The sequence below is a fragment of the Monodelphis domestica genome, chromosome 1 (genome assembly GCF_027887165.1).
Source record: "Monodelphis domestica isolate mMonDom1 chromosome 1, mMonDom1.pri, whole genome shotgun sequence".
NCBI classification, from domain to species: domain Eukaryota; kingdom Metazoa; phylum Chordata; class Mammalia; order Didelphimorphia; family Didelphidae; genus Monodelphis; species Monodelphis domestica.
Genome location: NC_077227.1, coordinates 117,090,996 through 117,110,146, shown reverse-complemented (window position 1 = coordinate 117,110,146; position 19,151 = coordinate 117,090,996). Strand labels below are relative to the sequence as shown.

Below are 19,151 nucleotides of genomic sequence, written 5' to 3'. Positions count from 1 at the left end.
AGGTATAAAGGAATAAAATATAAAAGAATAAAGACATTATATGACAAGGGCAAAGAAGTAGAAAAGAGATGTGACCTTTGAAATGAACCTTGAAGGAGGGATTTTGATAGGCAGAGTTGAAGGGAAGAGAGGAAGAAAATTTGTTCCAGATATAATGTATACCATGAGCAAAAGGAAGAGAGAAAACAGGGTGTTAATAAGAGATGTAAAACATTAAAAGTATGAAAAAGAAAAAGAAAAATTCCAGTTAAAGTTTGAAAGGTAAGAGTTAGATTGTAACGGGTAGTTGAATGGCAAGATAAGGAGTTTATACTTTGTTCAGAAAGTAGAGACACCCATTGTTGGAGTACAGTAGTAAGGTGATCCAGTAGTGTAGAAGGAAAATTATGCAGAGTATGGTGTGAAAAATGAATTAGAACAGAAATGGAAAATGGGAAAGAACCTGCTTGTACAAAAATATTTATAGCTGCTCTTTGTGGGGTGGCAAAGAATTGGAAACTAAAGAGATGTCTAGCAACTGGGGAATGGCTGAACAAATTGTGGTATATGATGGTGATGGAATACTACTGTGCTATAAGGAATGATGAACAGGATGATTTCAGAAAGAGCTGGAAGGACCCATATGAACTGATACAAAGTGAAATAAGCAGATCCAGGAAAACACTGTACACAGTAACAGCAATATTGTGGAATGATCAACTGTGATAGACTTAGTTACTGTCAGCAATGCAAATTTCCAGGACAATTCTGAGGGACTTATGAAAAAGAATGCTATATACCTCTAGAGAAAGAACTGTTGGAGTAGGAATACAGATGAAAATATATGACTTTCCCCTTGTTTATTTGGCAATATGTTTGGGGGGGTGATTTTATAACATTACTCATCTACAAAAATGAACAACTGGGAATGTATTTTGCATAATAATAAATGTATAACCTAGACTGAATTGCTTACCAGCTCTAGGAGGGGAGAGGGAAAGAGAAAGGGAGACATTTTGGATCACATAACTTCAGAAAATTTATGTGGAAATTTGTTATTATATATAATTGATAATAAATTTTTAAAAGAAAAGAATAGAAATGGACTAAAAAGACTTGCCCAGTGTCGCACAGCTACTTTGTATCTAAGGCCAGATTTAAATTTGTGTCTTGCTGACTCCAGACCCAGAACTCTCCCCTTTGTGCTATATAACTGCTCCTAACAGGCAAAACTTTGAGGACAACTAGATTGGTTCTCTGCTATTAGAGGATTCTCTGCTATTATTGTTTCAGAATATTATCAAAAGATCGATGATTTCCTCAGGTATAGTTACTACCTTCTACTGATACAGACTGAATCCTCTCCATTAAGTGCCTTCTTGGATTTCTGTGATGATATATGATGAGCCTTCTGAGTTTAGTCATAGAATTACAGATTTTCAGAAGGATCTCAAAGAACCATTTGTCCATCCTATCCCACCCTAGTCCCATTCTCAAAGCCTTCTCTTCTTACTAGATCTGCTTAGCTTCTTACTAACATGGCTTCTGAGGGCACTATGGAGGGACATCCTGGAGTACTCTCCATGCCATGATGAGGCAACAGAATAGGGATTTCAAGAAGAATCCCAGAGAGGGGAAAATTAAAAAGTTAAAGGGTCATCTGAGAAACTGACTCATGGAAAAATCCCAAGGAGGAAATGAGGAGGATTATAATAGATGCTCATTTTGCTCTATTTTCTTTGATACTTACCTTCTATTGGTAGTATAGTATAAGGAAAACAGCACAGGACTGGGAATCAGGAACCTTGGATTCTTGTCCCTCCTGTCCTAACTACCTATGTGAAATAGAACAGGCCACCTGACTGTTCTGAGACTCCTGTTCTTCACCCACACAATATGACAGAGTTGGGTAAAATGATAATAAAGTCCCAGACTCATGGACCTCAGCAGCTATCTTCTTCATTTGAAAGCTGAGGAAATTGAGGGACATTAGGTCAGGGAAGATTAAGTGATTTGCCCCAAATCACATGTTCTTTTCAAGTTACTTCCATTTCTAAATCTATTCTGAAAACTCTCTTGGATAGGTTGAAACCTATGTGGCCAAACTATGTAATGAACTCTAGAAGAGTAAGCCTTTAACAGAGCGTGGCAGAACTCAGGAATGGCCTCATGGGCTCTCTACCTAGAATTCTGGTCACCCTCAAATTGTTTAGAAGAACATATGATATCATGAAGGAGCTGTCAGATACTCAAATTACATTAAATAATATAGTGTAGTGGAAAGCATACTGGCATGGAGTTAAAATTAGATCCCGGTACCAGTCTGGCCATTTACTGACTGTGTGGACTTAAGAGTGGACTGAACAACTATACTATGCCACAATTTCTTAATCTGTAAGATGAAGAATGTTTCAGACAAGTCAAACACCACTGAACTGACCACCTTTTCCCCTCAAATTTTGATGGAGACAGCTCAGGACCCTGAACCCTTGGGAGTATCAAGGCTTCTAGCTATTGGTGTCCTGGTAAATATTTAACAACAGGCTCTAAAGGGGGGGGGGAGGGGAAAGCATGCACAGCACACTTTTAAGTTTAATGTGCATTATTAATATTTTATCCATCATTTTATTTTATCTAGACTGTTAAAAGAAACTATAAATCAAACCTTATTTATAGCATTTGCACATTTATGAGGTATAAATTCTCACAATGAAAATTTCACAATTGCTTTCCAAGCCTATTTGAGCTGGCTCCAACATAGCCCTGCTTCCAGCTCATCGCTTTTAGCCATCACCTTGGGAAAGCAGCCCTCATGGAGACAGCCCACTAAATGCTCCTGCAGATGCTATAGCCAGTCACTAGAGCACTAAAGACCCAGAAAAGAAAGTTATTGGCATCAAAGTCCTTGGTACCCTCAAATGGTTCAGCAGTAGAAAGTGAAATGATTTTTATCAATGGAAATGATATCAAAGTAGAGCTTTGGCACAGTACTAAGCACCATAGGACCTTTTTACCTGACTTGCAACTAAAACAGTTCATATGTGTTGTCTCTCCTATTAGGATGTGAGTTCCTTGAGACAAAGATTTGCCTGACTTTTCTATTTGTGATCCAAGAGCTTATCACAGGACTTTGCACATAGTAAAAGCCTAATAGATGTTTTATTCATTTGTTCATTCAAGATGAAGACAGTAATACAACCTCAGAAATTCTATTTCAAGAATTGGATGAGATCATATATGTGAAAATGATTGGCAAACACTCATTACGTGATTACTGTGTGCTAAGCACTATAGGTACAAAGACAAAAGTAAAAGTTCCTGCCCTCGAGAAACTTATATTCTATTTAGAGAGACATCACATACGTGTGTAAGTAGTATACACAATACATGCAAAATGAAAACGAGGCTATGGGCATCATATCTTTGTAGCCTTGTCTCATATGGTTTCCCAATATATTTGATTACTCTCTATCTCCCAAACATGTCCTACAAATTTCCACTTTGGCTTATTCTCTTCCCTGGCTTTGAAATGCAGACATTTTTGATAGCATATATATGTAAAACCTATGCCAGATTGCTTGCTGTCTCAGGGAGAGAGAGAGAAGGAGGAAAGAGAATTCAGATGGCAAAAAGTTGTGAACAATTTGGTAAATTTTCTTGCTTCCAGACTGGTCCCCACAGCTTCTGCAGGCACTGCTACATGTCATGTGCCTCAAATAACTATAACATCTAAAAACTCAAGAAAAAAGTTCTTGCCATGAGAGTCCTTGGTACCATCAAAATGATCAATGTCAAAAATATCTATGGCTTTGTGTCTTTTTATCACTTTGACCCAAACTACTGGGGATGGTTGATTTTATCGTTTTTGAATATATTTGAATATATTGAATATATTGAAAATATGAATGAATATTTTGAATATATTTGAATATCCAATTTTTAGCAGGGACATGAGCACTCTAAAGTGCTATATTCTTTTCTCAATCCATACCTTTCCTTCTGACCTTTTTTTTGGGGGGGGGTGTTGTCATTCAACCATTTTTTAGTTATGTCTGACTCTTCATGAGTGTATTTGGAGTTTTCTTGGCAGAGATTCTAGAGCAGTTTACCATTTCCTTCTCCATCTCATTTGAATGATGATGAGGAAACTGAGGCAAACAGGCATAAGTGATTTGACCAAGATCACACAGCTATTAAGTATCTGAGATCAGATTTTAACTCAGGATAATGAATCTTCTTTACTCTAGGTACAGTGCTGTATCCACTTTCAACCTATCTTCCATGCTTTAAATTTTAACAACTTTGATTTTATTTTGCACAACTTTTTCAATCGCATATAATGAAAATTGTCCATTTAATCTTTTACAACTCTTCTCTCCCTGGTCTGGTTATAACTCTTTCCCTATCCAGAGTGGTAAAAGATATAACTTTCCATTCACTTTCTCTGTGTGTGTGTGTGTGTGTGAGTGAGTGTGTATGTGTGTCTTTCTCACTCTTCTATGGTATGGCATAGATAGATAGATAGATAGATAGATAGATAGATAGATAGATAGATAGATAGATAGATAGATAATCTTCTAATGAAATATAAGATCCATGGAGGGCAGGAACTCTTCCATGTTCCCATTGTCTTTGTATCCCTGCAGTATTCTTAGTGCAGTGATTGGCACATAATCAACATTTAACAAATACTTCTTGACTGAATGCAGTATCCTATTCTATTATTAAATGGTCTTCCTTATATTAGACTAAAATGTGCCGCCTTCTAACTTCCACCAAAAAATGCTAATTCAATTTTCTGGAGCTGTAGAAAATAACTCACTCCCTCCTCCACAAGGAAGTCCTTGAGATACTTGGAAAACGGTGAGTAGTGCTCTGACTGTTTTCTGTTCCAGACCAAATATACTTAGTTCCATCATTTGCTTCTTGTAGGCTGCTTTAGGCCAGAACATGAAAATAAATTTGCAGTTATTATCCAGCAGTGACATGGAGCCTTGTAACCTTCTATGCAACATTGCTTCAATGGTAAGGTGTCTCAGGGACCTGTTACAATTAATGTTAAAGTAATTAAAAAATGAAAACTTCCCTCCATACACACTAAATCAGTTGCTGCTCAACAAATTTTCTAATAACTAATTTTATGAAAAAAAAACCTATGCATGTGTAAATAGAAAACCTCACACATAAAAGTGAAATGCAAATACTCTTTTTTTCCATCTTTACTCCCTTACTACTAACACATTTGGATTTTTATAGATACTGTGAATCAGATGTAGTACTCAGAATGAAACAGTGATCAAAAAACACCAAAACATTTTAAAGCCAAGGATCTTAAGAGTAGTTTAGAATGTTTTTAAAAGGGGGGAGGGGAAAGACCTATTTCCTAAACCATGAGGCACTCACTGTCAGGACTAGGAAAATTCATTTCCAATATCTACTGTATGAAAAGATATTGGGTAGGTATATGACAATTCTATGGAATGCTATTATCAATGCCAATGAATTACTACAGATTGACTTTTAACTCCTGAGGTTCTTTTTCTAGAGCAAATACATCTACACAATGGCTATAGTGGGCAATAAGTCCACTGCCCCCCATTTCATCAAGTTGACAAGGTTGAAGATATAGGTGGGGACTTGATGGAGGTAGAAGACTACTCCACCCATCAGGGCCAGCTCTTTCTCAAGTTCTCCCTTGAAAACAAAATTCAATCCACAACTTTGAATAATAAGGCTCATACAGCCCTTCTGGAGCTAGAAAAGCTCTCCTAGGACCAGATGGGACACCTTGAAAAGCTATCTAATCTAGCCCAAGAAGTTAGATATTCATCTGGAAATCTTTAGAATTTGGGAAATAAGATCTAGCTCCAGCAAAGTCCTAGGGTTTAAGATAAGGAATTTGTAGCCTAGACCATCCCTGGTCTCCTCTTTTCTACCATAAAATCAAGCTCTACATGAATGAGTCATTCAATATCTTACCAAAAAGAGCCAAACCCATCTAGCCTCCTACTTCCTGAGTGGAATCAATGTTCTGTAACTTTAGGATTCAGAAAGCATTGATAAATCCTTCCTGGGGGTTCCCCAAAGTGCTGGAGACCTTTCCCCTCCATATCTCTATCTTTCCTTGAATACCATTGGAGGATGGGGGCTGACCATTGGTTATTCCTTGTTTTTGCTGTCACCACCACAACTTTTTTCCAGTCATAAAAATATCCAGGGGAATTACTGAGTGTTTGATTTTTTTTTTTACTACCAAACAGAACTGAAGTTTCAGGCTTCTAAAATTCCCAGAATACAGGACCAGCACTCAGTCATCAAATCGGTCACAACCATCTATCACTAGATTATCCAATGATTGAATTGCTGTAATTACAGTATTAAAGTACGATGATCATCAATGGAACATAGTAGAACCTTCAATCATCAAGGATGATCGTTAGAATTTAACTAAGGCCCTTTTTCAATTCAGCCAGGCTTCTACACAATATAAAAGAAAAAGAAAATCCACCAGGACCAGTTTTAGCAGCTCTGGCTGCCCACATGGCACAGTGGGGAAGCTCAAGTTGGCTCCCCATGTGACCCTCTGTTTCGAACCACAGAACCATAGAATGTTGGAGCTGGAAGGCACCCGAGAGAGATCACTGAGTCCAACCCACTCATTTTTCAGATGAGGAAGCTGTGGCCCAGAGAGGAAAAAGGTCACACACAAAAGATGTTAGTAAGTCACAGAGCCTGGACTAAAAGTGTGGGAAAAGATAAAGTATTCAAGCACTAGATACAGAACTAGGGGAAAAGAAGGAGGAAGCTCGAGAATGTGAAAACTAAATTTTAAAGTAACTAAACCTAGCTGCAGGATGGATTTACCCCAGCTGACCTTGTTACTCAAGATTCCTTTAAAGGGTCATTAGGACATTGTGCTTTAGGTAAAAAGAGGTCTCTTCCCTTTGAATCCAGCTTCCTGGAATCTCTATTAAGAATTCCAGATATCCCAGTGATAATTTTCCAATGCCACAATTTCTGCTAACAAACAAACCCTCTGTTTCTAAGAAATACAACTAAATCACTCCTTGACTGATGAAAAGATAGCCTATTCTTAAAACATTTCCAAGAGAAAAGTCACCATCATCTCCCTTAGGAACACATTCCAGGACCTCACAACTCTTATTCTTAGGAAGTTCTTTCTATGGCCTAGTCCAAATTTGCCTTGCTGCACTTTAAGATCATTGCCTCTTGTTCTTTTAAGCAGTGAAAGCAAGACAGTAGTTTTATTTTATTTTTCAAACTTAATTGAAAAACAGAGAGAATTATCATACCTTCACCAGAGACCTCCCCAGTTTGAAAACTGATCTTGAAATAAATGCTCCCTGGTTTCCAAGCAAAAATACTTTTAAATGCCAAAATAAATGGGTATGACAGAATAAAGGTAATTCTTTTATGAGAACATAGTAAACTTTTTTGGCCAAAGTTTTCAAATGCTGACAACAGATCTACTAAAAATGAGAATAAGCAGATTAGCCCAAAGCATCTTCCTAGCTCATAGTGAAGCTAGAAAGCACCAAGTTTGGAGTCAAAAAGCCTAGGCTTGAAACCTACTTTTGCCATTTACTACCAGTGTGACCTTGAGCAATTCAAGCAAACTCTCCGGGCCTCATTTTCTCCATCTGTAAAATAATGGAGTTGAACAAATATTACCTTTCCAACTCTTAATATATGGTCCTCCTATTTGAATGTGAACCCTTTTCTCTATAGCTGGACATTGGCACACAATGAGTTAAACTAAGGACACTTTATTCTATGTAGGTTTCCAGCTCATTTCAAAATCTACTAATTTTTTAAAGGGTCAGACTGTCAGCTTCTTTTTCCTTCTGACCCTTGTTTTGTAAAGGCATTAAAAAAACACCACTTTTTTTCAACAGATACAACTGCAATGATTTCCCCACAAACCAATCTTCCCTTCCCTTATTAGACAGTAAACTCCTTGAGCAAAAGGGTTCTCTTTTGGTCTTTCATCCAATGTCCCTATCTGCACATAATAGACACTCAATAAAAGTCTGACAAGGGACGCTGACATCTTCCTCTCCTTTTGTACTAATGAGAATAGTGTTTTTCCACCCATGGGTAAGTAACAGAAGAAAGTTCTATTGAAATCCTTTGAGAGCTTCTGAATGTACTGATAATGGAAAAATAAACAGAAGTAAATACACTGACCTACTAGCATGTAAACCAGAAAAGGGCTTTGAATGCCAAAGGTTCTACTTGTCATGTGACGCACAGAATGTCTTTGTAATGCTGCCTCTTAAGGACATCCTTAAGGACGAAAGGTTCACACAACAGCAATTCTCTAGTGTGACAGGACTTTTTTCCCCCTAGGCTCACACTGGTCTAGACCTACCTCTGCCAAATTATAAATGACAAAACATACACACACATGCACACGCATGCATGCACACACAAATTTCTTTTCCCTGGTGGAAATAAAGGCAGAATAGAGAAGGTCTCAAGGTTCAGATGCAAGATTCCCATAGGCATATGGATTAAATGTCTCCTAATAGAATACCAGCTCTAGTCCATGAGGGCATCACACAGGTCTTAATTCTATGTCAGCATTAACAAGGTTCTGGTTTCATTCCAAGAGCCTAGGTAAGAGGAGGAGGAGTTTCCAATCACAAGCTCGATATCATGGTAAAGTCACTTAATTTCCCTGATTCTCTGTTTCCCTATTTATCAAGTGGAAGGGATCCTACCTGCCTTATGGGATTATGATGAGACTCAAATATGATCATGGATGTAAAGTGCTTTGCAAATATTTAAGGCATTGTGTGTTAGTTATGATTTTGACACTATCTTTTTGCTGGCTCTCTCCCCTCCAAAAAGATGGAGAAATAACTGGCTTTGGATAACCCTGTAGGAGGCCACTGGACCTTTCCCCACTTCAACTAAGTATCTGAAGATTAACATAAGACCTTGGTTATATGGTGTCCAGAAAAACAAGAATTTTCAAGCAGTTATTGAAAAACAGGAAGTTGTAGGCATCTAAGACTTGCCAAAGATTTGAAGTTTGAGAAAGATTAGCTGGAATCCAGAAGTCGGGATCTGTGATTAGAATCATGAGATCATAGATTTAGAACAAGAAGGAGCTTCAAGGATCATCAAATCCAATCTCCTCATTTGATTTACTAGTAATTCAGGTGAGGATTGAGGAGCCACTTGTCCAAAGTCACACATAAATGGAAGAGCTGGGGATTGAATCTAAGTGTGCTAACTCCAAATTCAATGTTCTATCCAGAATACTATGGTGAACCAACCATGTGGCTAAGCAAGGTTAAGGCGAGCCCTAAAGGACAAACAACTCTGGAGCCAAGGCAGACAAAGAAAAGAAACCTTTAAAAGGCAAAAGAAGGGCATTCTATGGTCCAACCAAACTGGACTACTCCCTGCCCCCACCTCCTCACTGCAGTTCATACCTTCCAAAATCTGCCCCAAGTTCAACTGCCTCTTTGCCTTTGCCAGTGTCATTATTATTCCTGGCATTCCCTCTCTTCTCTTCTTTTCATGCTGACTTACTATCCATCCTTTGAAACCTATTTTCATGCTTTAAGAAATGACAGCAGGATGGTTTTAGAAAATCCTGGAAAGAACTACATGAAGTGATGTAAAACAAAGTGAACAGAACCACAAGAACATTAAACATAGTAATGGCAATATTGTACAATGGACAACTGTGAATGATCCAAGACAATTCCAAATACTCAGGACGAAAAATGCTATCCACCTCCAAAGAAAGAACCAATGGAGCCTGAATGCAGGCCATATTATATTTCACTTCATTTCTTGATTTTTTATTCACAATAGCCTCCACAAATGGACTAAAATGGAAAAAAATGTTTTACATGTAAAATCTATATCAGGTTATTTACCATCTGGGGGGGGGGGGGGAAGAACAGGAAGGCAGGTTCAAAATTCAGAAATCAAAATTAAAAGAATGTTAAAATTTGTTTTTGCATGTAATTGGGGAAAAAATAAAATATTATTTAAGAAAAACTAATTCCAATGGCTTCTTCCATGAAGCCTTCTCTCCTGATCCTTCAGTAGATTGCATAAAGCACACTGTGCCTCTCTAATACATTCAACATGAATCCTTGTGTAGATTTATCTGTATTTGTAACTGACTTTCTACTAGACTCTAAGTCCCACGAAGGCAAGGATACTTTTCAGTCAATGAGGGCAGGATAAAGTCTTAGCTGAATTTTGTTGTCCCACTCACCAGCAGAGTACACAGGAGACCAAGTAAGAACATAATAAATGTCTGTGGAATGAATGGATGAATGTTTGTTGAATAACTGCCAGACGGACAAAAAGAGAAAGAATAAAAGAAGCAACAAGGGAAAGAGAGAGGCAGAACCAGGGAAAGGCAGAGACATAGAGACAGAGAGAGAGAAAAACTGAGATTCAATACAGAAAAACCTGAAGGGCAATGGAGAAAAACTATCACCAAGCCCCAATATCTACAACGTACTCAATTCGGTGGTAGATTATGGACAAAAAGCCACTAGACCTATTCATTCAAGAATATAAAAACTATGTATAAGGCATTTGGGAAATGATGTAATACTTTCAATATCCCTGAGCTGTTCCTTGACTCAGAAATGCATCTCTTAAAAATGAATATCCTTCTAATGAGGCCGTGTGGGAAGGTGTATGGGAAAGGAAGAAAGCTGCAATGGATTTCATGATGACTTGGAAACTGGAGAAAAAGATTTTGTCCAGGAAATATATGATTGGTGGGGGCAGTTAAGTGGATCAGTGAACAGAGTCAGACCTGGAGGCAAGTGGTCCTGGATTCAAATCTGGCCTTAGACACTTCCTAGTTTTCTGACTTCATATTCAAATTGGTTCCAAGGCAAAAGGTAAGAATTTTTTAAAAAAGAAATATATGATTGGAAAAGGAGATAGACTGGTCATGTAAGCAAGAGGAACGGTTAAGAGATGGATTGCTGAAGAACTCTACTGGCACTCATAGGATGTCTGAAAAAAACAACCTTTAAGGCTGACCTCCAGTGAGTTGGGAAAACTCTCTGGTGAATTCATGGGAAGATACTGATGAGAGCCTTGTAGGATGAGGTTTTCATCTGCACTGTTGGAGGGAGTATCCACACTGAAAAACAGATGGATAACCCAAAGATTACTGACATTTGTAGAATCAAAAAAAAATCCTTAAAAATGGACCAATAAATTGCATAAACCCCTTTTGGAGAATTCATGGAAGGACACTGATGAGAATCTTGTAGGATGAGATGACAGCAATAGGCTTCCATGTGCACCCTTAGTGAGGGTAGCCATATTGAAGAGATAATAAATCCCCTGAAGAATAAGTTTTGCAGTGCATGTGTAAGGCATTATTCTGAGCAGACAGATGTGAAAAATAATGAAAACAAAGCTGTGTGACCCTGGGCGAGTCACTTACCCCCAATTGACTAATCAAAACAAACAAACAAAGACAAAGCATCTGCCTTCAAGGAGCCTAACTTCTAAAAGGGAAGATAATGCAATTATTATACCCGTCATCCCTAATGTCATAGTATAAAAATAAATATACTAATACAAAGATTTGTTTGTCTTTTGAGGGAAAAGAGGACCCATGCCTGCCCAGAAAATCTGGAATGGCAAGAAGATGGCAAAAATGCCCAAGGAATCTGGTTTGTTCCTTGTTTTCCCCAATGTAGATATATTCTTGGTTCATGGAAGCAAATTCAGCTCATAAGTTCCCAGACTAGGAATTCACTAAGAAAGTCATTGAGCCATTGAAAAGTCATAATGAAAATGGTCATTTTCCTCCCTTAACTAAAACAGCCCCATCACTAATAACTATATTTAGAGAAATGCCTTCACTAGTCCCATTGCCAATTATTATTCATTAATCAGCAAACATTTGTAGCTTTTAATTATGTAGCCCAGGTATCACCCTTTGTTGCCACTCCCCACAAAGCAGGATATCCAAGCTCCCATAGTAAAAAAAGATTCCCTGATAGTCTCTTATATTTGCATTGTCCTCAGGAGCTCTCAAAGTCCTTTTTACTGGATCTTCACAACTCAACAAGGCATGTACTCTTATCCCCACCCTCTGCAGATGGAGAACTTGCCTTACCTAGCTAAGGTCAAATAGGTGGGAAGTAGCAGGACCAGGATTCAAACCCAAAGCCAATGCTTTTCCCCCTATATTACCTGATTTCTGGTAATGCCATTTTCAATATCAAAGAACAGGTGAAGCAGCGTCTTCCCAATTCTCATGAAATTTCATCAAAAAGGTCGTTTGCTTATTTCACTCATTTGGGATGGCTGGAGAAGTCAGTTTAAATAAGTGAAAAGTTGAGATATGGATTACTTTCAAAGGAATGCCAAGGAGAGTTCTTTAGCAACCTTCTTCTATGACTGAGGGAAAATAATGTTTAATTAGCACATATTTATAACATATAGATGACTGGTTTTAAAGTGATTAACCGATTTTCTTCAGAAGGTTCAATAATTCCCATTATCTTAGAGTATCAATTTGCTTAGCATTTTCTTTATAGAAGGACCCAGCCCTGATTTTGATACTCAGGACCAAAAGTGGCACCAAAGATCTAACAATATATATCCCCAGGGCCCTCAATAAAATCACATTGTAGGTAATTAATTATTTGGACTTTCTATGCTCATTCCTTTCCTTCTTCCATTTCTTCCCCTTAGCTTTTCTGGCTGTCCAAAGCCCACATCTGTATCACTGAAGGCCAGCCTTCCTCCATCACCTCTCTGAGTCAAAACTGCCTTCCCAGGAGTTCTGCCCTCCCATGCCAGAGGAAGCATGGCCAGTTATTCGCAAGAAAGCCAGCACATGGAAATGCTTACAATTTGTTAGGCACTATACTAAGTACTTGAAGGGTGGGGGACAAGAAAAAAAAACAGCCTGTGCCCTCAAGAAGCTTTCAGTCTAATGGGGGAGATGACATATGTAAATCAGACACACAAATTAAATACAAACTAGATGGGAGGGAACCTTAAGAGGGATGGCACTAATAGCTGGCAGGGACTAGGAATGTGGCCCCCTACTTTGATGGGGCTGCCACCCTCAGGTCTGGCCTCAAACAATTTTCAAACATCTCAACTATTGGAGTCCAGCTCAGTGAAAGATTACTATACTCCAGAGACAACATGGTAGAATGCAGAGAACTCTGGGTTTGATAGCATCTCTCACAATGGATAAGTATCATATCATGCTATGCAGATGATGGGTTCTTGGTTCAATGGATCCAGGGAAAACCCTGAAAAATGACTTGCTAACTTGACTTGTTTTCAAACTTTTCTCATGTCAGGAACCAGCAATCCAGTACAGTACATTCAACGGAGACCACTCTAACAAAAATAGGCAACTTTATGAGTGTACTTTGTCTGCAAAAGGGGCCTCAAAAAGTTTCCACTGAATCCCAACAGAGAGTGAAAGGTCAGTGCTAACTCCCAAGTTAAAAACAATGGCAAGGAGAGAGTGTCTTTCTTACATTTACCCAGAGTGTCTGTGCTTTCTCTGCAGGGGTTTGCTCAAGAAATGTCCAAAACTAGTTGAAATGATGCAATCATTTCCAAGTTACTATTATTCATTTATACAAATCTGTGTTTTCAATCTGCATTCTAGACTCATCTGTTTCTTTGAAGAGTGTTCACTTAGAAGGCAAAGCTTAAACTGCCTCAGAATGGGTTATTTTAGCTTTCCATGGAATATTCATTATATCTTTTTTCTTTAGAAATTAAAATTTTCTTCGATGACTCCAGGGAGATTTAAAATTGAACAAAAACTATGTTAAGACACAAATCCCCATATGATTCAAGAATCTTAATCCTCTTAGAATCCAGGGTAATTTGTCCATTAAATCCATAAATTCAATCGCTATCAGCCTGAGGACTCTCTGTATGAATTGCAATGAAGGCAATAGTGAGTACTCCAGAGTACCTGTAACAGTCAGCACCAGGCCAAGAGTGTCATCAAAGTGAGATGGTACACTAGTCTCACAATTACCTAATAACCCCCTCACCACCGTTACCACTGTTCCTCTGAGTTAGTTTCAACAAAATGGTGCCAGGAAAAAGAATACCGTGTTTCTCCTGGAGAAGCAGGTCTTAGGTCATAGAACATATGTCCTATGATGTCAGAAGACAAAGAGACTTTGAAAATCATCTAGGCTCATCCTTTCAGTTTCAGATAAAGACACTGAGGTCTTGGAAAGGTGGAGTAAATTACCCAAGATCACCCATTTTTGTTTTTGTTTCTTAATAACCCTTACCTTCTGTCTTGGAACCAATAGAAGAATGGTAAGAGCTAGGCAATGAGAATTAAGTGACTTGCCCAGGGTCACATAGCTAGGAAGTGTCTGAGGTCAGAATTGAACCCAGGACCTTCCATCTCTCGGCCTGGCTCTCAATCCACTGAGCTACCCAACTGCACCCCCAAACCATTCATTTTAGAAAAAAAACTGAGGTTCAGGGTAGTCAGATGATCTAGCCAAGTTTATTCACAGAGAAAGTGGGTCAGAATTCAAACCCAGGTCCCCTACCTCCAAATCCAATACTCTTTCTACAAAATGATGATGCTCTCAGGAAGAAAAAAAAAGAATGTTCCTTGTACAAATTCCATCTAGTTCGTGTCATAGAAAAATACCACTCAGTGACTGGTTAAAAGATGGTTTTTCCTAGCTTCTAAACCACAGAATCTTGTCTAAGCCTCTATAGAGATGAAATGACTTGCCCAAGTTGATACAGTCAGAATTCGAAAGTTCTTCTAATTCTCAGCTCAGGGCTCATACCACACCACCTCAAATTTCCCTTTAGTTTTAAAAAATACACATGGAATGTTTATTGCTCACATATTTTGAATTAGGAAATAAAATATTACTGATGATAACCCCCCCCCCAAAAAAATACACATGGAATATCAGCTGTCATAGCTCTGTTGAAACTTGAGTAGCTAATGTGATTCTTGGAAATTTTGTATACTCTAAAGCTGTTTTGGCTACATTGAACTAGAGTTTAAAAAAAAGTAAAAAGAAATTTAATAGTTTATTAATAGCCATTTGTTTTATTAGTCAAAGAACCTCCAGAGCCAACTTTTCCTTAATGTTTCATGTTCACTAAGGTAATTTTCTTCAACAGCAAAATTGGTAAATATTAAATGCTTCCTCATATAAAATAATTTTAAGATAATCAAATAAGGGGAAGTATGTAAAGGGAAGGAGGAGAATGCTATCAAGGAACCAGTTTGTCAAAAGCCCAGAATCCAAAGATAGTACTTTATTATTTTCCAAACTCTGGGAAGTCAGAGAATGTCTTGCCCTTGAGAAAAACAAAAACATTCACAGGTGGGAGCCATAACTGTTGGTTTACAAAATGAGAAACTTTTTACATAGCACTTAGTGACATATTTACAGATTTTATAAAAAAGAGGAGAAAAGGGCCTGGGAGTCTGATTTGGGGCCAAAAACCCTGCTTAGAGCAGTGGGAGATGATCTGGAAGAATGCGCCCTTCAGAGGACTTGGTGTCTAATTATGGCTACTCAGCAATGGTAATGCGATTATTTTAAAATCCTTTACTGGGTGTTTAATAGGCAAAGTTAATAAACTAATCAGAAGGCATGGCTGGCTGAAGCTGCTGAATATGTAATTTTAAACAATCTGCCACTCACAAACATGGTTAACTGGGAAACTTAGTTGGTTGTGTTTTGTTCGTTATCAGTTACTGATGGTGTAAAAAGTATGTGTCCTATAGAAAGAGCAAACTCAAAAAACAGCAAAATGTAATTGATTTAGATGAAGCTCTGGGCAAGTCATGCCAGTCCTCTGAGACTCAATTTCCTCGTCTGTAAAAGGAGACTCAGTTTTTTCATCTGTTAAAAAAATCTGCCTATTTTTCACATTTCATGTAAGGATGAGGATGGATTTGGTAGTGACCTGAGCTTTCATCAGCCTAGTGTGAGAACTCACTTCTCATCAACCCACATTTCAAGCCTTCTGCTTGAAGTCCTAGGGAGTTGCCTGTGTGTTAGCAGAAAAGTTAAGTGAGTTGCCCAAGGTCCCACACCTAGTGAGTGTCAGAGTCTGGATTTGAATCCAGGTCATCCTGACTCCAAGTCCTCTATGCAGAACATTATAACTCTTCACATAAAGATATTATCAAGATTTTAGATGAGCAAGAAAGGAGGAGGATTGAGAAGAAACAAAACAGACAGTGTGAGTAGTACACTGGTATGCCTAAGATGGTAAAAGAATGAAAAAAAAAACCCTCCACATTCAAGTGGATTTTTTAAGGCCTATTTTGGTCCTAAATTTCGTGATCCTAATCATGACCTTAATCACAAGGTACAGTGAGCACTGACATGTACATAATAATGGAGGATTTATACCAGATCCTTATTACATTACCTCCCTTGATCCTCATGGCAATCTTGCAATATACTGTAGTCAGAAGTCTCCCTGTTTTACAGATGAGGAAAATGGAGTGGCTTGCTCATGGCATCATGGCACAAGTACCTGAAGCTCAATTACCAAGGGAAGCTCCCGTCATCTTCACATCCTTTTGCCAACCCCACTTTAAAATGAACTTCAAATGGAAGTCTCTTGCTACAAGGAAGGCATTTCCTTATTGCATTTTTGTGATAATTTAGCCTATGTCCCTTGAATTCTTCCATCCTCAATTGCTAATAAAGGTTTCTTAGAATCATAGAAATTCAAAAGATTCTCTTTTCCTTTGATATTATCCATAATCCAATGCCCAAAACACATGAAGATGTCAGTTAATATAAAAATCATACTCTTAGTAAAAGTCTCATATTTACGATGATATTCCATTTACTGCTGGGATGTATTACAGACATTTTTTTATCTAAACCTCACAACTTCCCCTGTATGGTCACCAGAAGTCTAAAATAACTGATATAGATATTACAATTCATATGGTGACTGGCACTCACTGCTAATAATGAGTTTGCATTTTGGTCACAGACTCAGTTAAAAATGGATATAATCATCAGATCCTCTGTCTCAAATTCAGAAAGTCAGTGACTTGTATCTGAAAGAGAAGCATAATTTCATATGAAAAAGAAATTTAAGGAAAAAATATAAAGTATGAAGAATGTTTATGACTATGAAAGATGAGTTGGTTCCATAGAAGACAACAGATGAACACCCTGAATGGTGCATTTTGGTACCTTCAAAAAGATTAAAGAACAAGAGGAAGACAATGATCCTATTGAGTAAATATTCTTTGGAGGATTTGTGGGGGGGAAAGGGACAAAAGTCATAAAGGCAAAGGTATGAATGGGTTATAATCCATTGTAAGGAGTATCCCCACTAATGAAGTCATGGATTCATCCAAGTTAAAATAAGCCACTCTAGAATTGAAGGGGGAAAAAATAGGGAGATAAAGTGGCATGGCAGAAAGACCCCTGGATTGGGAGTCAAAAAAGACCTGAGTTCAAATTTTACCTTCTACCATATCAAAATTATGTTGAGCAAATTACCCAACCTCCTTCACCCTCAGTTTTTTCATCCACAAAATGAGAGGATTGGACTAGACAATTTCTAATGCCTCTTCTAGAACTAAAAAACAAAAGCAATCCATCATATCTTGCTATGTATTGTAAAAGGTACTAGTCAATAGGAGCCCAGTCCTTCAAGCATGAATAATCTGCTCTGCTTGGTACCAACCTTAGTAAATGCTTGAGGAACCTGATTCCAGAAACACATGACTACACAAAATAGAGGGTTCCTGTCCACAATTCATAGGATGCACATGGATTCTGTGAGTGTTTCCTGTCTACTCACTTCATGGTAAAGAGTAGCTTTTCCATTGGCTGCTGAGGTCTAGCCCAGAAGGGCAGCTCTATCTCTGAAGAAGAGAAGGGGAGGAAGAGGAGGTATAAGTGAAGATGGAGGAAAAGAAGGAAGAGAAGAGAATTAAGAAATAGAGAAAACAGAAGAGGAAAGGGAGAGGGAAGGAAGAAGAAGAAGGAGAAGGAGAAGGAGAAGGAGAAGGAGAAGGAGAAGAAGAAGAAGAAGAAGAAGAAGAAGAAGAAGAAGAAGAAGAAGAAGAAGAAGAAGAAGAAGAAGAAGAAGAAGAAGAAGAAGAAGAAGAAGAAGAAGAAGAAGAAGAAGAAGAAGAAGAAGAAGAAGAAGAAAGAAGAAGAAGAAGAAGAATGGAGTAGTCACTGATAAATCAAATTGGAGAGCTATTAACTAGCCATTAATATTGATAGAAAACCCTGGAAAGGAAGCTCAAAGAAATCATATTAAAAGATATGCAGACTCTTCTAGGGTTACCCCCAAAACCTTTAGAGAGAAGTAGTTCTAGGAATATGACACACCATCTGATGTGGGTTGGGAGCATAATCCAAGAGCCTATATTGGCTGCACTATGATAAAGCTAATCAAGACAATCAAAACTTAAAACAGTCACTGGACAGATTGAATTAGTTCTTAGTTATTTGCATAAATTTCTCAATCTTTTCTCCTTTTTCAGCAGCTTGTAAGCATTTTCACTCAATATAATTTTCCCCTTGAATTACTTTTTGTAGTACATAGAGGAGGAAGGGAGAGAGAGAGAGAATGTATCTTGTGGGAACCCCACTAAACTTGAAGTCAAGTGACACGTGGGTTTGCATCCCTCTTCTGACACCATCTGAATGACCATGAGCAAGTTGTGTCAATCTATAAGCCTCAGATTCCCCTTATGTAAATAAGCATAATATAAATAATAATAAAAGGTACTTACTATAGTAATCAAATAACATGTTAAAGTCCTTTATAAACTTCAAAGTACAATATAACTGTCCATTATTGTCATCATCATTATTATAGAGTCATAGGACTATTAAAGCTATAAGGAGCCTCAAAGATGGTTGAATCCAATCTTTCCCAGTAAAAATTCAAGTCCCAAGGATGTGAAGCATCTTGACCAAGATCACACAACTGATAGATGGCAAAGAACTCATTTCATTTTCCTTCAGGTATAAAAATAATTCCACTGAAATAATATTATGCTGGATCATTAGTAATAGTAGCCATAACAATAATTAGCATTTAGCTAATTAAGCACTTTAAGGCTTGAAAAGTGCTTTGGAAATATTATCTCGTTTTATTCTCACAACAACCCT

General features: G+C 37.9%; 1 protein-coding gene across 3 annotated transcripts in view; it reads right to left on the bottom strand.

The window, feature by feature from the left end:
• The window catches only part of PDE8A (phosphodiesterase 8A), a 275,867-nt gene that overhangs the window by 243,055 nt on the left and 13,661 nt on the right, over nt 1-19,151 (bottom strand). The gene's annotated exons all lie outside the window — the stretch shown is intronic.